The 18,676-nt window shown below is 48.1% G+C and overlaps 1 pseudogene; it reads right to left on the reverse strand.

The window, feature by feature from the left end:
* Positions 1-246: 246 nt before the first annotated feature.
* LOC146334038 (transducin-like enhancer protein 1) overlaps positions 247-18,676 on the reverse strand; it is a 98,879-nt pseudogene continuing 80,449 nt past the window's right edge.

Consider the following 18,676-nt stretch of genomic DNA (forward strand, 5'->3'; position numbering starts at 1 on the left):
CCCAGAAAAATAAGACCAGGGGAAAGCAAGACAGCAGCTGCCAGAGTCCTTTTTCTGAAACTAGTGACTGTTTCCATCCCCTCGTTTGCAAAAGCAGGGTGGTGAGCTGCAGTTCAAGGTGATCACCTGACACTCTCTTTGCTGCAGGCTAAGTATCTGTAAGTGTATTCTTTGGCTGGAAAAAGCTGGGGGGACATGTTTAGCCCCTTTTCCCAGATTCGGGTTTGACAAAGTTGCCGATTTGCCTCAGTACATGACCTCATAAACAGACGCCTTCTTGTCCCCGGAGCCGATGACGATGAATTGGTCATCAGTGGAGACGTCACAGCTGAGGACAGAGGATGACTCCTTAGACTGAAATGAAGGGCGGGGGGCTTATGTAGATGTAGCTGCATGGGGAGGAAACCCACAAGAAAAACAGTAACAATCATGGCAGGAGAGACAGCACTCTTGCTAATAGCAAACTCAGGTGGGTGAGTGCCAACAGGACTGGAGCCAAAATTGGGCCAATGAGAAACAAGAGGGAGATATATGTCTGCACAGAGGAAGACTGCCCCACGCAGACAGCATATCAGTAGTCCAGTCTGGATGTAACCAGTGGTAACTGGGGTTTGGTCCACCTTCTCTGGAAAAGGCCCAGCCGAACCTGGTAAACAGCCCTCCTAGCCACTGATGTCACCTGATGGTTATTCAGAGAGACACAAGTCTTCACTTCCCACAGAGTGCATACAGATTTCCTTTCGGCCCGCTGGTCATGCTGGCTTTCAAAAGTGACAGAAAACCTGCCAGTCCTGATAATGCCCCACATGCCTTCACTTCCACTGCACATGGTAAGTGGAAGCTCCCCTTCTTTCAAAGCCACCCTCAGCTTCCTGGAAAGGGAAACTAACTATCAGCCTTTGGAGAGTTGAAGGTGGTAGTAAGGAGGGGACGTTGCTTGTAGCATACACCCACTCTTGCCTCCATTCAATGAGAGGTTTGCATGTGTCTCAGAAAAGCCTGTACAACCTGTATGGGTCAGAGGTAACCAAGAAAGCTTGTGGACAGGAAGACAAAGTGTCTGTCAAAACTCTATTTACTCTCTTAAAGACGACTGTCTGTCTGCAGCCTCACTGGATGTGTTCTCAAACACACACATACCCCAGGCCCAGTCTCCCCATTATCTGGAATATACTTGCTCCATAGGGCGTCCTCCAGGCATTCAACAAGTTGTCCTTCCCAGTACTTACAAACCATTTCCCTGTAGCAGAGATGAGTGGAAAAAAGCTTTTATTGTATCTTCCCTGCCCCCCCCCCCCAGTGAATAATCATCCTCAGGCTTTGGAAAAGACACCCTCTCCTCCAGGAGAACCAGGTTATTCAGGTGAAACAGTGGAATTTACAAACCAAATCTTAGAAACGAATACCAAACTAATACCAAACTCATTTTCTGAGCATGCATCCTTATGTAGCCAAAACAGCACCCTCCATGCACAAGAGGGAGGTATCATCAGTCTTGGGGGGGGATCCAACAGTTTGCAGAAGTCGTCACCCCCCCATACCAAAAAAGAAAAGGAAACTATTGGGGGGAGGGGACAACCAGAAAAACTACAAAAGGGGGATGGAATGGAAGAGGGCTTAGCTAGCTGGCTGGCACCATAGGGGAATGGAATGGAGCATTCCAGAATTTGGTATGGTTGGCTGGCACCCGCAACAGGAGCAGTCTACTGTGCAGCATATGGGCGGGGGGTGTCACACCTACCACAGGAGGCAAACTTGAGGGAGAGAACGCAGCTCTCATGAAGGCGCAGCTGATATTTCTCCAGCTTCAGCACGTGCAGGATTTCAACGTTGCTGCTCTCCATCCCGACTGCCAGCCACTCACCTGTGGGGCAGTACCCCAGAGAGAAAACCTGGGGGGCAGGAGGAGAAAGAGGAGGCAGGAGTTGGACAGGAACTCTGACCCAGCAGAACTGGGACTTTGCAGATGCCAACATTCTACAGCAGCCCAGGATGCAGTATTATTTGATGCACAAAGAAGTCATGCCCAAATTTCTAGTCCTTGTAATTGCAAAGCACACTTTCCAATGAGGAGGGCTAGAAATTTGGGCATGAATTCCTTGCGCAGCGAATAATACTGCATCCAGGGCTCCTGTAGAATGTCAGCAACACCTGTCAAAATCTCTTGGAAACCAAAGAGAAGGGTGGGAAAAGTTTGCCAGTGGTTTGGGGAGGGCGAGATTTTGGAGTACTGAGCTCAGTTCATTTCAACAGATCCTTTTTTGGCCATGTAAATTGCAGGAGTGGGAGCTGCTGTCAGGATTGGGAGTGCAGCGAGGGACAAAGGGTTAAAGTCCCCCAACCCGCTCTAGGTTCTCAAACTGGATCCGGTCCCTCATGCTTATGTTTGATTCTGTAGTGGGACAGACACAGCTGCTAGCGATGCCTTTAAAAAGGAATGTGCAGTTTGACCCTAAAAGGGGGTCAGGGAAACGGCACATGATAAACGATTGTAAAATTAAACCCAGTGTGGAAATAGGGGAGAAAGGAAGAGAGAGAGGTGATGGCCACTAGCCCAGATGGCTTTAGGAGGGGTAAGGGAGTGTGGCCATCTGGAGCACCCTGGAAGGTCTGTTAGGGGCCCCAGGCTGTCTGGACTTGCCCCACTGGCCTGAGCTTCTGCACCCCTGACGTATAGCCATTGGTAGCCTTATCCTCTTATGTAAGAGAGGTTCAACAACTCTACTATAAATAACAGCAAGAAGCAATCTCCACATTCAGAGACAGGATGCCACCGAATACCAGCTGTCCACACTGGCCACAGCCACTTCAATCAGGGCCACACTCAGTGAGTCCCTGCCCCTTTATTTCCCACCACCTTGCACAGGCTCTGCCACTTTCCCCGCCTCCTGCCTGCGAGCTGAAGTCATGCTGTTGGAGCTGCCGGCCCTCCTGCAGGTCCCAGGACCGGACCGTGTTGTCCAGTCCCCCCGTCCACAGTTTGGTGCCATCTTTTGAGATGTCAATGCAACTGGTGCCATCCGTGTGACCCTGGCAAGAGGAAAAGGAAAAAGAAAAGATGAAAACGAATAGATGATTATGGCCCAGGAATAGATGAAAAAAAATAGATGAAATAGATAAAAAAATAGATGAAAAAGATGAAAAAGAAATAGATGAAATAGATGAAAAATAATAGATGAAAAAGATGAAAAATAAAATGAAAATAGATGGAAGAAATAAATGAAAATAGATGAAAAAACTGATTAAAATACATCAAAAAGATCAAAAATAGATGAAAAAGAATAGATGTTCATGATCCAGGAATGATGAATTGCACACCACGTTAGAACAGCAGTTAGCCAGGCCTGCCGAACTGAATAAAAAACACTTTGAATTGATTAACTGTGCGGAAATTAATTGGACTGGTAAGTCTGTGTGTGTATCCTGCAATTCTGCAGGAATGTGAAAAAAACATAGTACGTGGGCAAATTTGCTTCCTGCGAATCTCCGCTTTCTTTTTCTTTTTTAAACAAGTTTCTAGTCCTTATGGATGTGAAGATAAACTTGAAAGCATGTAAGCAACAACTGCAGAAATCTCATAAGCCAGAGGGGTGGCTGGATATATCAGTCTTTAACATGCCCATGATTAGCAAAGCCCAGGAAAAAAAGTATGCAAACTAGGAGACATTGATACAAATCAATTTGCATAAGATATACTGTTGTTGTTTTCTAATTGTTTAAAAATCCCACCCTTTTTTCTTATGCAAGGAACCCAAGGGACTTGAACCTGGGTCTCCCCAGACCCAGTCCAACATTCTAATTACTACACCACAGTGGCTCCAAAATTAAGCTTTTATTTCATCTTCACAACAACCCTGCAAGGTAGGTTAGGCCAAGAGCAGCTAATTGGCCCAAGGTCGTCCAGTTAGCTTCAGGGCCAAGTAGGGACTTGAACCTGGGGCTACCTGGTCCCAGCTGGACACTCAAACCACTACAGCACGTTGGCCCAACAATGTGGACCCGATTCCTCCCCGATGGACGCAGAAAGCTTACCTAACAAGCGTCTGGTTCTGCAGATCCCATACCACGATGTTTCCGTCGCTGCGGCAGAAGCAGACCTTGGCGTCGGGGCTGATGGCCAGGGCGTAGCAGGCGGGGGTGGAAGAGGTCAGCTCCACCTTGATCCGGGGGATAGGAGCCGCCAGGTCCCAGATGGACAGGGTGCTGGCCTCCCTGCCTACGATGAGGCTGTGGCCGTCAGGAAGAAGCTTGCAGGACTGGATGTAATTGTCACGGTTCTAGGGCAGGAGGACGAGAATAAGGATGTTTCTGCCCCTAGCAGATGTGCGATCATTCAGAATGGAGCAGCAGCTCTTTCAGGGCTGCCCCCACCCCCAGAGAAATCCCAGACCCCTTCCCATAAAGTTGATCAACTTTTCTTTTTAAAGCAGAAACCATGTTTCTAGCCCCTTTGCTAATGGTCGAATCACATAACGTGATGCTGATGACCTGCAATTGGACACCCCAAGTTCTGCATTTAAAATCAGGTGTAGTTTGGTCCAAGTGCAATGGTAGCAGTGATGCTGCTGGGTGAAGTGGTGTTTAACCCTCCCCCACCCCCTACCCTCATGCCCCCGTGTGGGTCACAGCAGCTCCTGGAGAGATTCAGATGAGTGAAACACTGGGTGCATGTAACTCTCTCCTCAATTTCTGCTGCTGCTCTGATCAAATTAGGGGTCCCCTGCACCAGTTTGGTTTTAAAAAAAGAGCAGAAGATCTGGAGACCCTGTTGCATTAGCTCCTGTGTCACATGTGGATTTGGCCCTAACAGAGATAAGGGAAAAAGACAAAACACAACAGGTAAGCAGGATTCTGTCCAATACCTCAGGGAAACGAAATAAACCTGGATCCTGCCTTCCAGCGTGTGTGGAGACGCTCCGACGGTTGCCAAAAACTTAGCACTTTGCACACACATACACATGGGACCTGCAGCTAAATGTTGCAGCACGTTCAGGGTTCCAGCCAGCCCTGCCCTTCTCCACACTACACCATTCCTTTCCTACCCTATCCCAAACACACACTCGGTGTTCCATGTCCACGGGGCAGCTCATTGGGCTGTTTCGAGGTTGGGGTTTCTGCCTGCAAGAGATGCTCCCACTCCGCTTACCAGGCAATCGAGTTGCGCCACGGGGGTCTTGGCACCCAGCTGGCCCACATCCCACACCTTCACACAGCCTTTCCCTCCTGTGTAGACGTGCTGGGTGGAGTTGCTGATGGTGACGGCGCGGACCACCTCACCGTGGGACAGCGTGTGGAGCAGGTGGGCATGGCGTGGGATGCCAGAGCTGATCAGGGCATCAGGCAGGGAGGGGACTGGCTGCATTTGCCCGTCAGTGCTCATGTGGAAGGAATATGCCCTGGGGTGGGAGGGAAAGGGGGGCAGAAAAAGCTTTTTTTAAAAAAGGAACGTCCGACTGTATCTTGTAAAGCTCTTCCGGAAGATCCAAAACAGGTGCAGGCAACCTCTGGCCCTCCAGATGAGGTGGACTCAAACTCCCATCAGCCCCCAGCCAGCATGGTCAATGGCCAGGGATGATGGGAGTTCGAGTCCAACAACATCTGGAGGTCTAGAGGTTCCCAACCTAGAATTATGGTTCTCTGCAGCACAAGATATTGTGCTGCTAATTGTCAGGAGTGTTTCTGAGCGCAGGGAGTGGGATAGCAGTTCAGATTCTGAAGGGGAACCACCAGACACGGGGGAGGTGTTTTCCCAGGCTAGTCCAGATATGAGTAGGTCTGCTTCTCAGGTTACAAACGTCCAGATTGCTGAGCTTGAGGGTCCCTCCTCCCCACCCACCCGCTCGCCATGAGAGGCAGCGAACAGGAGGTTGACCTAATAGATGCCAGGCACAGGCGCAGAGCAAAGAGAAAGAAGGCAGGGGCGGAACTTAGACGGTCTACCCAACTGGCCTTGCTTGGGAAGCTGCGCTTAGAGGCCTCACGGGAAGAGAGGGACCTCCCCCACTTAAGTTAGGCTAGTGAGACTGCCTCCCTCTTCAGACTAAATTCCATTTGGATTCCCTGAGGGCATTCCTCTGTAGACGGAGAGTCTCTGAGAATTTGCATCTGTATGACCCTGTGAAGTAATGGATTAAAAGCTGTAGACTGAAGCCTCTCCTCTGTGTTTGTTCTCTGCGTTGAAGTGAAGTGGGGGCTAAGGGAATCCTGACACTAATTGAAGGTCTTTGCATATGATGTTCACCACCTCTATGTCTCTCCTAAAATGTCCACTTTTACTCTCTCCAAGCCAGTGTGGTGCAGTGGCTAGAGTGTTGGACTGGGAGCCAGGAGATCCGGGTTCTAGTCTCCAGCCATGGAAGCTCACTGGGTGAGTTTGGGCCAGTCACAGACTCTCAGCCCAACCTACCTCACAGGGTTGTTGTTGTGAGGATAAAATAGAGAGGAGGAGGATAATGTAAGCTGCCTTGGGTTCCTTGCAAGAGGAAAAAAGGCGGGATATAAATGCAATCAATCAATCAATCAATCAATCAAATAGAAGCATAACTTCCATCACCTCCAATTCTTCTGTGTCTACCACACCCCTGCACTCCCAATCTCACACCTATTTGCACGGCTAGCAACCAACCAACCAAAAGCCATGCTTAAGGAAGGGAGCAAAGATGGCCTTTGCTTAATCACAGGATCAAGAATGGATGAGCAAGCATGACTTAAGTGCTAAACCAGCTCATTTATACACCTTGTGGTGAGCATTTCATTGGATACATTTAGATATATTTAATTTATGTATTTATCTTTCTACATATTTAAATGACCCACTTTTTAAATATAGAGAAACTTACAAATTCACTTTTATTTATTTCTACTTTTTGAGCATTTCTATAGAGGTACGCATTTGTGAAGGTTTGAGGCCTATAGAGGCAAGAAAAGGAAAAAGGTCAGGCTTGGAGGCCTGGAGTTTTTTGTTGGGAGGGGGTATCCCTGAGCAGAGTAGTTTCATTTCCCTGGTTTTCTTCAGGTTTCATAGAATCATAGAATAGTAGGGTTGGAAGGGGCCTCTAAGGCCATCGAGTCCAACCCCCTGCTCAATGCAGGAATCCAAGTCAGATGCAGGAATCCAAGTCCAAGTTAGTTTGAAGCAGTGCTTTCAGTTTTGAGGGAGGAGGGTATATAAAGAGAGTGAGAGAGCCAGTAAGAGCAGAGACAGCCAGAGCCTGAAGTAGGAGCACAGCCTGAAGAGTGAGCAGGAAGAACCAGCCTTGAAAAGTCTAAGTACAGCTAGGGTAGAGGAACTAATTTTAGTGTTGTTCCGAAACCCCACCTGCCCTTTTGAAACCTCACAGTTTCCCTGTGAGAGGCAGCTGTTTCTCTGCCTCTTTCGTGGGGTTGTAGAGAATTCCTGAGAAATCTCTCCCAGTGCAGGGCTTCAGTGCTTACCATACTGGACATCCTACCACCATTTTCCTCCCCATTCTGTACTTTCAGACTCTCCCGCTTCTTGGAAAGCCCCTTAGAAGGTGAGGACTTCCTCCCTTGGGGCTGCTGCTCACAGCCTGAAGGCTGGGAGAGGCAGAGAAACAGAAAGAGGCAAAAGAGAATAACGACAACTCCTTGCTCAGCTTTCAGGCACTGAGCAGGCAGCAGCACTGGGAAGCCCCAAGGGAACACTAGAAAGCCCAAAATGAGCCTCCTGTCCTGGCTAAGTCCTCTCGGGATTAGAGAACATCAGCACAGCCCTGCTGGATCAGACCCAGGGTCCATCTAGTCCAGCATTCTGTTCACACAGGGGCCAACCAGCTGCTGACCGGGAACCCACAAGCAGGACATGATCGCAACAACACCCTCCCCAGCACCTGGTGCACATAGGCTCACTGCCTCTGGTACTGGAGGTGGCACAGAGCCATCAGGACTAGTAGCCACGGATAGCCTTCTCCTCCAGGAATTTGTCCACCCCCTTCTGAAGCCATCCACGTCGGTGGCCATCACTACATCCTGTGGTAGCGAGTTCCACAGTTTAACTCTGCACTGTGTGAAGAAATCCTTCCCTTTATTTGTCCTGAATCTTTTGAGAGAGGGAGAAAAAGGTCTCCCTCTCCACGTTCTCCACACTGTGCATCATTTTGTGCACCTCTCTCGTGTCTCCCCCAACCCTCCTTTTTTCCAAGCTGAACAATCCTGGCTGTTGCAGCCTTCCCTCACAGCCAGGGGAGATGCTCCAGCCCCTTGATCATTTGAGTTGCCCTGTTCTGCACTTTTCCCAGCTCTACAATATCTCTTTTTAGGTGTGGCGACCAGGACTGGGCACAGTGTTCCAAGTGTGGCCGCATCATATATATTTTTTTTTAAAAAAAATTCTGGTTACATAATGTTACAGAAGTCAAACAAATCTTTATTCAATATCTGACATTTCAATTTCTACCCAGTACATATTAATCAATCTATTACTTTTATTACTCCATAATGCCTTGCTCATAAATCTTGATTCCTTGGTCACCATTGACACATCAAATTTCATTTTGGAATGTGTCACCACACCTTTTTTCAGGTGTGGTGACCAGAACTGGACACAGTATTCCAAGTGTGGCTGCACCATAGATTTGTATAGGGGCAGTAGGATATTGGCAGTTTTATTCTCCATTCCTTTCGTAACTATGCCTAACATGGAGATCGACTTTTTTATGGCAGCTGCACACTGGGTTGACATTTTCAGTTTTATTTCCAGGAAGCTCAAGCAGCTGGAGAGGCTGCAAGGACAGAACAGGGAAAAATGGTAAAAGGAAAGAGCACACCCCCCCCTCAGCCACCTCCTTACAATGAGGAAAGCACTGAAGCCCTGCACCCAGAGAAATTTCTCCAAAATCCTCACCCCATCCCACAATTTTCTGGGTGCAGTTTCTTTTCTCTCCTCCCCCCCCCCCCAAACGAATGGTCAAACCGAAATAGATCAAAAACTTTGGCACAGCGCTATTACATTTCTAACCCATCTTTCCCCCAGGAGTGCAACGCATTGTACATGATTCTCCCCCTTCCAGTTTTAGCCTCACAACAACCCTGTGAGGTAGGTTGAGAGCACCCAGCCCAAGGTCAGCCAGCAACCTTCATGACAGGAGCCCGGGGGGGGGGGGTGTGAACCTTCTTCACACAATGCAGAGTCAAACTATGGGATTCACTGCCACAAGAGGTAGTGATGGCCACCAACTTGGATGGCTTGAAAAGGGGGTTGGACAAATTCCTAGAGGAAAAGGCTATCCATGGCTACTGGTCCTGATGGCTGTGTGCCACCTCCAGGATCAGAGGCAGTGAGCCCATGTACACCAGTTGCTGGGGAACATAGGTGGGAGGGTGCTGTCACACTCCTGTCCTGCTTGCAGGTTTCCCATGTGCAGCTGGTTGGCCACTGCGTGAACAGAATGCTGGACTGGATGGACCCTGGCTCTGATCCAGCAGTGCTCTTCTGATGTTCTTATGAACCTGGATCTTCCCAGGCCAGACACTCTTTGCCACTACAAAAGGGGTGGGCAGTCTTTAGGCTTGTGGGATCTACTTAAGCTTTTTACTAGAACCCTGAGATCCACCAGCTGGAGCCAGGTGCAAAAGACAGACGCTCAGATTCAGAACCAAGGATTCAGAGCCAAGAGATCTTCTAGTAGACTCAGATCTGCTCACCCCTGCACTACACCCCTACAACATCCCTGTGAGGTAGGCCAGTATTATGACACACACACCCCATTGTAACGCAGGGGGTGGGAAAAGCACTGTGGCAACAGGGATTTGCATAACACTTACCTAGCAAGGTTGAGAGTTAAACTGTGGGGGTGGGCAACTTGTTGCTCTCCAGGCTGTTGGCCTACAACTCCCACAATCCCTCACCATTCCCTCTACTCAGCACTGGTCAGGCCTCATCTGGAGTACTGTGTCCAGTTCTGGGCTCCACATTTTAAGAAGGATGCAGACAAGATGGAGAGGGTTCAGAGGAGGGCAACTGTTTTTCCTCCTCAAGGAACCCAAGGTGGAGTACATTATCCTCCTCCTCTCCATTTTATCCTCTCACAACAACAGCCCTGCGAGGTGGGTTGGGCTGAGAGTCTGTGACTGGCCCAAAGTCACCCAGTGAGCCTCCATGGCCGAGTGTGTTCTAGAACCTGGATCTCCCGGCTCCCAGTCCAACAGTCCAGCCACTACACCACGCTAGTTTTAGAACAAGGGAGATCACCTCCAAAGGGACCACTTGCTCTCCCTCCCCAAACATGCCTCCATGGCTTCCCCCATCACTCACAGCTTGGCAGAAAGAACGCCCGTCTGCATCCCCGTTGAGAGTCCTGGAATGCGCAAGTGCGAGTGAGGATTGTAGGCAACCTAGTCAAACCGGAAGAGAGGGGAAGCTTTGGTTTATTTGTTGGTGTGTGTGTGTATGTGTGTGTGTGGGGGGGGGGGTTATTGGCTTTTTAGCAAAGGTGGTGGTATAAGGGGTCCCCAGGCCTCTTGGGTCAGTGGGCACATCTGGAATTTTGAGTGTTGTGGGTGTTCTCACAAAATGGCTGCCACGGCCAGCCACAAAACACTCCTTTCCCAGGAAGCACACTGGTGAGACTAACAGAAAAGTAACTTACCCAAGAACCTAAGTACAGCTCCAAAACACAAAAACGGCCTTTCGGTGCCCAATACAGAAAGTGCTGGAGGACAGCACTTTGCTTTGCAGCATGCCAGCCTCACAGTTAAGAAAAAATAGTGCTAATTTAAAAAAAAATCTTAAGAAATAAAATAAAAACCAGGAGGGGTAGGGAGCCAAGAGAGGTGTCTGTGGGCATATGAGTGCTCACGGGCACCACACTGGAGACCCTAGCAGTATACAAATAATATATATGTATACATATCCCAGCTGCTCACCAGAGGGGCGTGGCCATAACCAGCAGCCCCAACGACAGCTGCCCTGCTGAGCTGCGGAGTCACGAGGTGCAGCCCAGTGTAGGTCCCGGCACCCACCATGTCGCTGTTGACAGATGCGTGTTGAAGGCGGCTTGGTAGGAGCTCTGGACGGTGACCGGATTGCGCAGACTCAAGGCTGAAGTTGAAGAAGAGGTTTAGAAAGTTTGCCGTGACAGGGAGGCAGTAGACCACGCTGACGCTGGAAGCGTTCTGTGTTTCCACAGCTGCTTCAAGCTCATGTTCCAAAGTGGCCTTGTATTTAATTTGTTGCCTGATCGCCAGAGATGACCAGGAATTCTATGCAGGTGAGGAGCAGCAGGCAGAGGAGGGACTTTCTGCTCCATCCCTTGCCTGCTTGGTAGAAGGTGGGTTGTTGTGTTTTTTTTACAAGCTGGTAGTGAGCTTTAAGTATGTATTTGTTTTAGTCTTGGTCTTATTATTGCTAGCCACCCTGAGTACCATTTTTGGGTGGAAAGGCAGGATACAAATCAAATAATAAACAAACAAACAGCGCAGGAAGAGCTTTCATGCTGCCCATCGTATACACAGAACAGAACAGGAGAAATGGGTCGAGGGGCAGCTCTTCCCCAGTTCACACCTCCCCACCTACAATAAGCCACAAATCCCCACTGGCCCTCCCCTGCCCGTTACCGAGTGACTCCACCATCTGCTTTGCAACTCCTGGACGGAACTGCGGCGAGTTGCTGCTGCTGCTGGAGGATCCTGGTGCCATCCCTTCACCTTGCAAAGTCAGGGTACTGGACTGCAAGCCAGGGGTGACCATTTTCTCGACCTGCAAGGTATTGCCGTTTACTCATTTCATCTCCCACCCATTCCTCCAGAGAGCTCAGGGGGCAGCCGACCCTGGTTATTCCCACCCATTGTCCCTGACCACTGGCCATGCTGGCTGGGGCTGATGGGACTTGTAGGCCAACACATCTGGAGGGGAACAGTTTTGGGAAGGCAGGTGCAGGCTATTCAGAGCTAGACACACTAAGGACATGATCCAGTCCTTGCAATTTGCTGAACAGGCTAAGAGGCTGGATACAATTCAAAATTCCATCACCACCCTGCAAGGGGCTGTGGACTTAATTAACACTTCTTGGCAAAAGACGGAGGCGAAGGTTAACAAGCTGCAAGATTGGGTGGCAGCGAACAAGACTGCATCACAAGCTTTTTACAACAACCTCTCTGTCAGAATCTCCCAACTTGAGGCTTTCACGTGCAGGGCAAATGTGCGTATTATTGGCATTAAATATTTACCTACTGATGTAAATCTGTCGACTTTTGTAGGTAAGTTCCTGCATGAGATACTCCCTGTGCCATCTGATTATTTACTTGACATCGAGCATGCATTCCGTGTGCCAAATGCCAAAGGGACTGATTGTACGATTATAGTTCAATTTGCAAGTATCTCCACAAAAAATTACATCCTGCGTTTGGCAAGAGGGGGGGAAATCTTTTTTGGGGATCAAAACAAGATAGAGTTATGTTATTTCCGGATTACACCAAAGAAGTTGCTGATAAAAGAAGGCAATTTACCAAGGCGAGAAACCTGGGAAGACAAATGAGCTTAAAATATCATTTAAAATATCCTGCTACATTTTGCATTTCTTCTGAAGGTCAGACGAAGACGTTTCTAAATCACGACATGGCAGAGGGGTGGCTAATCGGAAAAACATGCGAGACTTCTGTTCCAGCCCCATGAACTGGAATTTATAAACATGTTTTGTTAACTGGCTATGTTTAGTCTGTCAGATCCAGGCTAGGCCAGAGATAACTGCTTATATATATATCCGTCTTTTTTCTCTCATTTTTTTAAAAAAATGGATATGATATACTGTACTTAAATCTACTGTGTGAGGGTGTATAGAAATGTGCACACTCAATTTATATATTTGGAAATGATACTATCTAAAATATAGATAGCACAAGATACATTAGTGATTGTTGTATTTTTTTATCCTTTATAGTTCTTTTCTTTTTAGTTATTATTATTAATATTATCAATATTATGATACTAGGATTAGTAATATTTCTGGCTAGTTGATTTTAAGCTTTTATATTAGCTAAAAGGCATTATATGGCCAATGGAAATGAATTGTAAGCTGGCTTCCTAGTTATAAACCTGAAGATATAATATTGAAATTGATTTCTTATGCTGTATTGATTTATAAGATTGGTAATATTATGGGTATAATTTCTAAGTAGAGTGATATTTGAAGTTTATGTGTAATGTAGTTTATATTTTGCTTTGTTTTGTTTTTTCCTGTTTCTTTCCCCTTTGTCCTTCTCTCTTTTTATATTTTCTCTTTTCTTTCTCTCTTTTTTTTTCTATTTTATTATTGATGAATACTGAATTAATATTCTCTTAAGAATACTGCAATGTTGGGAACTGTAGAAGATGATTATGTTGTTGGTGTTCTTAATTTCATTTATAAAGATAACAGTAGAATAAAAAGTATTTTTTTAAAAAAAACACCATGTACACCTTTTTGTGCAGGTCTCCCATTATACACTTTCCTGCAAACTCTTTGTAATCTCCACGTTTTCTGCGAGCAATGTCGCCCAGTGGAATGCATTTCTGTGCGTTATTTTAATGAACATACCTATTTTTGTGTGCAGCCCGCCCCCATGGATTTTTTGATCAGAGAACTGCATCGGGAAATTCTGAAACGTATGGATACTGAAACTGGACTGCACTTTTATTTGCGTATTGATTCAGGAAGCGTGACACAGGTCTGTTCACATTAAAATGCACCCCGAACAAATTTCACCCCTATCCCTACCCCTGATTTAGAGCCAGGAAAGTTCCAGACAATTATCAGACAGCTGGAGCAACTTCCTTTAAAGGAAAAGAAATGGAGAGGCAATAGGTTCAGGACAGACAAGAGGAAGGAGTTCTTCACACAAAGACATAATTAACCTGTGGAACCTGCTTCCCCAAGATGTGACGATGGCTACTAAGAAGGAGAGCGCAAACCAATTCACCAAGTTCATTAGTCCTGATGGCAAAATGGAACAAAACCTCCATGTCCAGAGGCAGTATACCAGTGTATGCCAGTTGCTGGGGGGCCTTCAGTGAGAGGGGGCTATTGCCTTTGTGCCCTGCCTTGGCCATCTGGTCGGACACTGCAGGGAAGCAGGATGCTGGACTGGGTGGACCCTTTGGTCTGATCCAGCACGGCTTGTCTCAGGTTCTTATTACAGGCTAATCTCTAAGCCTGTGTTGTTGTAACCCAACACATAAAGAAACCCAAGATTACAGCTAATAACAATGCGAGGTACAGCTTTCCCCAACCTAGCATCCTCCACATGTGTTGGACTATACCTTCTATCAACCCCAACCAGCATGGCCACTGGCTGGGGAAGATGAGAGTTGTAGTCCAACACATCTGGAGGGTGCCAGGTTGGGGAAAGCTGACATAGTAGATCACATATTGTGGGGGCTGGGGAATGAACAGTAGAGTATATTGTGATGTTATGGAACAAGATGAGATCAGAAAAGATTAAAGAAGAGATCCCAGTGAACAAAACACCTCCCTCCCTCCGCTGCAACCTCCAAAATGTGAACATTCTGGAAAACCTGACTGCTGCCCTTCTCATGGGCCTCTTGTTGCAGCTTCCACAACTGGTGTCAGAAGTAGAAAAGGGGAGAAGAAAAGAAAGAAAAACAGAAAAACCTCACTTCCCCAAGAGAGCAATTTGAGGGGTTCCTCTCTCCAGCCCTGCTTCAAGGCACCTCCCTTCCTTTCCTCTTTCTGGGCTACAGTACACAAGACAGACCACAACAGCAGCCCTAGTCCATATCTCCATGCACAAGAGGGGGTTTTGTGGCAGAGGGAGACCAGCTGTCCACATTCCATGACTGCCTGTTCTACCCTCCCAGCTCTTAGAATGTTGAGCTCGGCCAATAGAAGGAACCCATGGCTTCCAGTTGGCCACCACTGCTACCAGTCATTTTGGCTGGCTCATCAATGGATCATCATCTGTGCAGGACTGAGTGAGTAAAAGGGACCCAGTCAATGACAGATCTAACACCACAGAACCAGCAAGCTGGCTCAAACAAGGGTGGAAAACTGATTCATCTAGCCAGTAGAGGCTGGTGGCTCCAATGTCAGTGGGGTAGTGAATGTGCTCCAGGTGTCGGTCAGCACTCTGAAGGAGCTATCCAAGGTGCGGATGGCACTTTGGGTAGCTCTTTTAGAGTTCTAACTGGTTCTGACTGAAACCCAGAGCAGATTCACCACCCCACTGACATCGGAGCCACCACCCTCCACTGCATCTAGGCCAGTATGGTCTTCTCCAGGGTGCCCTCCAGACGTTTTGGACTACAATTCCCATAATCCCTGGCCATTAGCTATGCTGGGAGGTGTAGTTCAAAACACCTGGGCTGTGACTGGCAGTTGCTCTGTAGTAGATTTCTTTCTCCGTCACCTGCTACCTAATCAGTTTTTCCACTGGATGTGCTGGGGATTGAACCTGCAACCTTCTGCAGGCAAGGCTCCACCACGGAGGAACGGCCCTCCTGCAGACAAAACATTCTTATCGCCCAATGCCAATGCCAACGCCCCAAGGCACATTCATTCATTCTCTGCCTTTCTTCCAATGAGCGAACAGCAGCATCTGTGGTTCTCCAACCCACCCCCATTTGGGGCCTGGTTCAAGATCAGCCAGTGGAGACTTAAACCTGGGTCTCCCCGTTCTTAGTCTGATATTCTCACCACTACACCACACTGCCTCCAGCTTGGAAAAGTCCCATTGGTTTCACCTGTATGTAAAAGAATTCAGGGTGCCAGGTTTGGGATCAGTGGGGTGGGGCTAAAAACCACCTTGAAAAATTGAAACCCTGAAAGTCAAACCTTGTGGGAAGCTGAGCAAGAACAGTCTTTTTTTCAAAAAGTAATTGTAACTGCCCAGCTCCCCCAAAAAGCTTTCTGGTCCCCCAACACACACAGCCCTGATGCTGCTACATACCGTGGCCACATCCTTGACCGTCTGGGTCGGGGAGGCACTGCTAGAGGAAGCCATGGACGTGGGGCTGAGCTGCACCACCTCTTTCCTCTGCAGGGGGACTTTATTGACCCTGTTCTCCTGAGATGAGGAGGAGTGGACGCTGTGAGGAGAAGAGGGTCCTGGGAGGGGGAAATGAAGACAGAGAGAGAGAGAGAGAGAGAGAGAGAGAGAGAGGGAGGGAGGGAGGGAGGGAGGGAGAGAGATCGGTATCAGAGGGAACACTTATTCTCTAATAAATATAAGCTAGCCTATGGGGCTTGGGGACTGGTAACCTGAAGGAGTGTCTCCTCCTTATATACTTGGACAGCCATGCTGGCTGGGGAATGCTGGGAGTTGTAGGACTTTTTCCTGTCTAAACATGCATAGGATTGTGCCTAAAAAATGAATTTGCTATGGAACCTGAACAATAATACATTTTTAGAGCTGAGCTCTAAAAATGGTGCTTTCACTGGTGCTTTCCCCAGTGACCCCCATTTCCCCACCCCATTTGCAGGTGGTGAGATAGGGGCAGGCATTTCAACAATTTTGGGGGGAGTTGGGCCTTATCCCTTGGCCGCTTTGCAATCTTTTTCTCCCCCACCGCCCTGAATAATGCAACATCCAAGGGTAAATGGAGGCTGCCAAGAGCAGTTTCAACATTGCCACCACCCACCTCCCCTCAAAAACTGGTAAAAAGGAAAGTGCCACCCACCAGTAAGTTGCCCTGTGCTGCCAATCAGAGAGTATTTCACTACTCTCCCTGTGAAATCACCCACCGCCCTCCAATTGAACCAAAAGTCTCAAACTAAATGAATCCATGGCAGAGGGAGTTTCAATACAGGGGGTTCCCAGTTCATTACTCACAGTGCAACTCTAAGTCTGACTAAGTTCACTGGGATTGACTTCCAGGTAAATGCATACACTCTGCTATAGCACCTCTCTATAGAGCGACCAGCCCATAACTGGATTGAGGAGAACAAGGATTCCTCTGTGCTATCCTGATGCCTAAAAGGGTTTATTGCGGGGGGGGGGGGGATTATTGCAGGAAGAGGAGCACAAGCCTGCAAGAGCCGCAGTTTGTTGGTAGAGCCCCTGCTTTGTATGCCAGTCAAGTATGCCCAGTGCAGACAATACTGGGATAGATGGACCAATGCTCTGACTCAGTATACATCAGCTTCAGCCCTTATTTAAATCAGAACCCTGAGGAGTAGAATCTTCCTCTCCATTTTTAGGGAAAGGGCCACAGCTCTGTGGTAGAGCCCTCACTTTGCATGCAGAAGGTCCCAGGTTCAATCTTTTAAAAGGGTGGCAGGAAGCAGAGGGAAAATAAAACTTTGCCCAAGCTTCCTGGGCAGTAGCCACCAGACCAACAGCCTGACCACTGACCATTTCTTATATACAACAGGTAGCCAACAGGCAGCCTCTCTTCTCAACTTGGCACCTGGGGCAGTGACGGTTGGGACAGGAAGCAGGTGAAACTTTCTTGCTTGCTAGACTGGCCATCTGTGGGGGTGTTGTGTGTGTGTGGGGGGGTGTTTCTCAGACCTTATGCATTCAGTGGAGGTTCCGAAAAAGTCAGAAAAGTTCACAAGTGTGTTATGCAGTACCATTAGGAGCTGTCAGGTCTGATGGGAAGCCTCCGATCTCTCCAGTTATAGAGGCAGACTGATAATATCTGGACTGATAGATGTTTAAACACTACAGGTTGCAGAATTCAGAGGGGGGGGGGCGTGTGTGTGTTTCTCTGTATCTCTAATGTCAAACTCTCCTCTCCTTTGATGCACAAGAACCCAGCTGGGTTTCACATCCCAATTCAAAATTTTGCATGAGAGCTATAAGCCCCCCACAGTCCCCCCACCCCTCGCAACTTGTAAATTTCACCTCTGCCCAGCCTCAGTGTTGAGAGCGTCAGCTTTGTCGCCAGAAAGGCCTCATTGGCCTTCTCATAACACCCCCCCACACACACACACACAACCATGTTTGCTCACAGGGCCACGAGCCACTAAATACAGACACATACAGACCTCATCAACTACCAGGTTGTCCTCACTTTTGTCTCCATCACTCCCCTGAAAACATGTAAGAAAAGTAAGGAAAAGATTTATAGAAGGTGTGTTTGTTTTTTTAAAGCACACAGTCCTATCACCGCCTCTGTGTTGCTCTTGCCTGACATTTTCGTTAGATGGGTGATTTTGTCCGTCTAGCTGGGGCTCTGTGGAGCAGGAGGGAAGGAGGCTAGGGCAGCCGGAGGATTTTTTGTAAACTGGCTGCCCCAGTCTCCTCCCCTCCCTGCCCACAGAACTGCCCCATTTCCCCTCCTCTCCGAGTTCGCATTTGCAAGCTTGTAGAGGCAGCCGGTGGGATTCTCTCCGCCCCATCTGCAATTGGGAGGGGAGCTCGGACTCCTGGGTCTGAGGGCAGAACACTGTCTCCAGCCTCAGACCCAGGAATCCCAAGTATTCTATGGCTCCCCAGGCTTTGTCTAGGGGCCACAGGATTGCGCTCTAAAAGGGCCACATCAAAACACAGCACACAGTTGAAGGGAGCAGCTTGTTAAGAAGACAGGATTGACCTTGCCCCAAGCTGAAGCACTTCTGGAATCAGCTTCCATCAGGGGTTCATCAGGCCCTTTCTCTGCAGGTCTTCAGGAAGGCTCTGAAGTCTGTGGGCTGCAGGTTTTATTGGTTGTATCTGCTTTTAATAGGCTTCTTATTGAACATATATCCATTGCTCATTTATTGTATTTTGCATAGTTTTG

This window comes from Heloderma suspectum, chromosome W (assembly GCF_057233095.1).
Source record: "Heloderma suspectum isolate Gila_16-S chromosome W, 16-S_ref, whole genome shotgun sequence".
NCBI classification, from domain to species: domain Eukaryota; kingdom Metazoa; phylum Chordata; class Lepidosauria; order Squamata; family Helodermatidae; genus Heloderma; species Heloderma suspectum.